Below are 5734 nucleotides of genomic sequence, written 5' to 3'. Positions count from 1 at the left end.
CCCCAGAACGATTAAAAAAAAGAAAAGAAAAAATAAAAATAATAAAAATAAAATAAAATAAAATAAAAATAAAATAAATAGATAATAATAACTAAAATATTAATTAATTAATTAAGTAATTAATTAAGTTAATTAATCCTGATTAGATTAACCTAATCACTAATTAAACTAATTAATCTGTTTTAGTTAATCATAGAGAATGATAGGTGGGTCCCCCTGGACCCATTGGCCAGGTTGACCAAGTCAACTCTGTTGACTGCTGATGTCAGCATGACATCATGCTGATGTCATTAATCTGTTTTTCGAATTAATTTAAATAGTTAATTAAATTCCAGAAATTAATAAATTCTTTAGAAAATCATATCTTTTAATCCGTAACTCGGATTAAAATATTTTCAACATGAAAGTTGCTCAGAACGGCGAGACGAATCCGGATACGCAGTCCATTCGTCCGCCACGCACTCCTAACATATCAAACTCGCAACTTTCCCCCTCCGGCTCCTCTGCCCGAAAACACGAAACACCGGGGATATTTTCCCGGATGTCTCCCCCTTCACCGGTATCGCCTATCCCTACGTTAGGTCACCTCTAGCACAACGTATTGCCGCGTCTTGCTTTGTGTTACATTTGATTGCTCTGTTATTTATTGTGTTCCCCCTCCGTTACTCCTTTCCGGTAGACTCCGAGACCGATGCTGATGCCCCTATGGTCGACTACGTCACTGACGACCCCTCCTTGTCTGAGCAAACAGGCAAGCCCCCCTTTGATCACCAGATATCGCCTACTCTTCTCTATACTGCTTGCATTAGAGTAGTGTAGCATGTTACTGCTTTCAGTTAATCATATACTGCTGCATAGCCTGTCCTTGCTACTACTGTTGTTACCTTTACCTGCTATCCTACTGCTTAGTATAGGATGCTAGTGTTCCATCATTGGCCCTACATTCTTGTCCGTCTGCCATGCTATACTACTGGGCTGTGATCACTTCGGGAGGTGATCACGGGCATATACTATATACTTTACACTATTACATTACTTGTGATACTGTTCGGAGATGGGGGCTGAAAGGACAGGTGGCTCCATCCCGGTAGAGGTGGGCCTGGGTTCCCGACAGCCCCCGACTGTTACTTTGTGGCGGAGCGACAGGGCAGGTTGAGACCGCCTAGGAGAGAGGTGGGCCTGGCCCTGTTTGGCGTTCGCGGATACTTAACACGCTTAACGAGATCTTGGTATTTGATCTGAGTTGGTTACGACCTATACGCACTAACCATCTACGTGGGAGTAGTTATGGGTATCCCGGCGTCGTGGTATCAGCCAAAGCACTTCGTGACGCCAGCGACTGAGTGGCGCGCGCCGGATTGGAACGTAAGCCTGCTCTTGTATTAAGGGGGCTAGTTCTGCTTTTGGCCGCGTACGCAACGTGCAGGTGTGCTATGGGCGATGGGCCCAGACCCCTGTGCGCTTAGGTTTAGACCGGCGTGCTGGCCTCTCTGTTGTGCCTAGGTGGGGCTGCGACGTGTTGATCTTCCGCGGCCGGGCATGACCCAGGAAAGTGTGTCCGGCCAAATGGGATCAAGCGTGTTGGGTAAGTTGGTGCACCCCTGCAGGGAAGTTAATCTATTCGAATAGCCGTGATCTTCGGTAACAGGACGACTTGGAGTTGTACCTTGACCTTATGACAACTAGAACCGGATACTTAATAAAACACACCCTTCCAAGTGCCAGATACAACCGGTGGTCGCTCTCTCTCAGGGATACGAGGAGGGGATCGCCGGGTAGGATTATTGCTATGTGATGTTACTTGGAGGACTTCAGACTGCCCTCTTCTACCTGTTGCAAGACGAAGGTGACCAGAAGCGTAGTCTTCGATAAGACTAGTTATCCCCCTCTTATTCTGGCATTCTGCAGTTCAGTCCACTGATATGGCCCTTTGCACATATATCCATGCATATGTAGTGTAGCTCCTTGCTTGCGAGTACTTTGGATGAGTACTCACGGTTGCCTTGTTCCCCCTTTTCCCCCTATCTCTACTCGATTGCTGCAACCAGACGATGGAGCCCAGGAGCCAGATGCCACCGTCGATGACGACTACTACACCGGAGGTGCCTACTACTACGTGTAGCCCGCTGACGACGACCAGGAGTAGTTTAGGAGGATCCCAGGCAGGAGGCATGCGCCTCTTTTGATCTGTATCCCAGTTTGTGCTAGCCTTCTTAAGGCAAACTTGTTTAACTTATGTCTGTACTCAGATATTGTTGCTTCCGCTGACTCGTCTATGATCGAGCACTTGTATTCGAGCCCTCGAGGCCCCTGGCTTGTATTATGATGCTTGTATGACTTATTTATGTTTTAGAGTTGTGCTGTGATATCTTCCCATGAGTCCTTGATCTTGATCGTACACATTGCATGCATGATTAGTGTACGATTGAATCGAGGGCGTCACAAAGCATGAGGAGAATTTAGCACGGATTGCAACAAGGAAATACAATTGATTAAAGAGCAATTTTCATAATTAAATTCATTGAGATCCAATATAGTGGGTTTAGCAACATCTAGGTTTTTATTTCTTTCAATCCCACATTTATCAATTTCATCATCAAGATCTAAAAACTCCGAATTCTTAGAATGCCTTCTAGGTAAAGGAAGATCATATTCAGTTTCATCAAGATTCATATTGCAAAACAAAGATTTATTGGGGGACACATCAATAACTTTTAGATCTTCATCTTGATTTTCATAGGAATTGGAAGAACATGCTTTAATGAAAGCATCTTTGGAAGCACGCATCCTAGCGGTTCTCTCTTTGCACTCATCAATGGAAATTATCATATCTTTGAGAGACTCATTGACATGATGCTTAGGAGGATTAGATCTAAGCTTTAAAGAATCAATTTCAAGAGAAATCCTATCAATGTTCCTAGCCAAATCATCAACTTTAAGCAATTTCTCCTCAAGCAAAGCATTAAAATTCTTTTGTGAATTCATAAAATCTTTAACACTATTCTCAAATTCAAAGGGCATATTATTAAAATTTCCATAAGAGTTGTTGTAGGAATTTCCATAATTATTAGAAGGATTGCTAGGATAAGGCCTAGGATTAAAATTCCCTCTATACGTGTTGTTACCAAAATTATTCCTACCAACAAAATTCACATCCATAGATTCATTATTATTCTCAATCAAAGTAGACAAAGGCATATCATTAGGATCAGAAGAAACACTCTTAGTAGCAAATAATTTCATAAGTTCATCCATCTTTTCACTCAAAACATTAATTTCTTCTATCGCACGCACTTTTTTATTAGTAGATCTTTCAGTGTGCCATTGAGAATAATTAACCATAATATTATCTAGGAGTTTAGTAGCATCTCCTAAAGTGATTTCCATAAAAGTGCCTCCCGCGGCCGAATCTAAAAGATTTCTAGAAGCAAAATTCAATCCGGCATAAAAATTTTGTATAATCATCCACAAACTCAAACCATGAGTAGGACAATTACGTATCATTAATTTCATTCTCTCCCAAGCTTGTGCAACATGTTCATGATCAAGTTGCTTAAAATTCATAATATCGTTTCTAAGAGAGATGATCTTAGCGGGAGGAAAATACTTAGAGATAAAAGCATCTTTGCACTTGTTCCAAGAATCAATACTATTTTTAGGCAAAGACGAAAACCACGCTTTAGCACGATCTCTAAGCGAAAAAGGAAATACCTTCAACTTAACGACATCATTATTGACATCTCTTTTCTTTTGCATATCACATAAATCAACAAAGCTATTCAGATGAGTAGCGGCATCTTCACTAGGAAGGCCGGCGAATTGATCTTTCATAACAAGATTCAACAAAGCAGTATTGATTTCACAAGATTCAGTATTGGCAAGAGGAGCAATCGGAGTGCTAAGGAAATCATTATTATTGGTGTTGGTGAAGTCACACAATTTGGTAGTATCTTGAGCCATCGCGACAAACAAGCAATCCAACACACGAGCAAACAAAAGGCAAGCGAAAAAAAAGACAAATGGGAAAAAGAGGAGGAGATTGGGAAAGAGAGGGTGAATAAAACGACAAGGGTGAAGTGGGGGAGAGGAAAACGAGAGGCAAATGGCAAATAATGTAATGCGAGAGATAGGGATTGTGATGGGTACTTGGTATGTAGACTTTAATGGCGCCAGAAGTGGCTTGGTGTTAGGAGTCCAAGTCTTGACTTGCTCTTACGTGAGCCTCCCCGGCAATGGCGCCAGAAATTCTTCTTGCTACCTCTTGAGCACTGCGTTGGATTTCCCCGAAGAGGAGAGGATGATGCAGGAAAGTAGCGTAAGTATTTCCCTCAATTTTTGAGAACTAAGGTATCAATCCACTAGGAGGCTACGCACAAGTCCCTCGTACCTGCACAAAACGATAGCTACTCGCAACCAACGCGATTAGGGGTTGTCAATCCCTTCACGGTCACTTACGAGAGTGAGATCTAATAGAGATGATAAATAATATTTTTGGTATTTTTTATATAGAGATGCAAAGTGAAAAGTAAAAGGCAAAGTAAAAATAAAGCAAGTATTAAAGTGATGGAGATTGGTATGATGAGAATAGACCCGGGGGCCATAGGTTTCACTAGTGGCTTCTTTCAAGAGCATAAGTATTCTACGATGGGTGAACAAATTACTGTTGAGCAATTGATAGAATTGAGCATAGTTATGAGGATATCTAGGTATGATCATGTATATAGGATCACGTCCGAGACAACTAGATCGACTCCTCCCTGCATCTACTACTATTACTCCACTCATCGACCGCTATCCAGCATGCATCTAGAGTATTAAGTTAAAACAGAGTAATGCCTTAAGCAAGATGACATGATGTAGAGGGATAAATTCATGCAATATGATAAAAACCCAATCTTGTTATCCTCGATGGCAACAATACAATACGTGCCTTGCTGCCCTTCTGTCACTGGGAAAGGACACCGCAAGATTGAACCCAAAGCTAAGCACTTCTCCATTGCAAGAACTACCAATCTAGTTGGCCAAACCAAACGGATAATTCGGAGAGACTTGCAAAGATAACTCAATCCACTGCCGGACTAATTTCCTTCAGGTGTAATGATTTTGCATTGTGAAGTCAAATCGATAAGAAAAAGGAATAAAATTCGCTCTTCAGAACTCAGTCTTGCATGATACTGACGAACACTATTCGGATGAAAGGCAAACACATGATGCGAGGATGGAATATGTATGAAAAACTGGATGGCGTGACATATTCACACCTATGATGTGGTAACTAAGCAGAAGGCATTTCAACAAATTAGAAGCACTGCAAGATAGACACCATATGAAAGATGCAACCAATATCACTCTGCCAAGTTCAAACTGTATGGTGTTTCAACAAATTAGAAGTAGTACATGCTAGAAATCATATGCAAGACACAACCAATATCACAATAGTGACTTAAAGGTGCCTTATCATAAGTGACTAATGCGGGATATGCAAGAACAGTAGTCTGATGTAGAAACAGGAACACATGTCATATTCACAGGCATTATGTGTAAAGTAAGCAGATGCAATTCAACAAAGTTAGAAGCAATACAAGCTAGACATCATACGCAACATGCAACCACATATAATAGTGCCAATTTAGAGCAAGCACCTGTGATGGTGGAGTCGGGGAGATGTGCTCATCATCTACACAGCTACGTTGACTGTCTAGCCTTGCGTTGTCTTGCGAATCTTGTTGGGAGG

The sequence above is a fragment of the Triticum dicoccoides genome, chromosome 3B, assembly GCF_002162155.2.
Source record: "Triticum dicoccoides isolate Atlit2015 ecotype Zavitan chromosome 3B, WEW_v2.0, whole genome shotgun sequence".
In the NCBI taxonomy this organism is placed as follows: Eukaryota; Viridiplantae; Streptophyta; class Magnoliopsida; order Poales; family Poaceae; genus Triticum; species Triticum dicoccoides.
The sequence above is the reverse complement of the archived record's forward strand: the minus strand, read 5'-3'. Positions refer to the sequence as shown.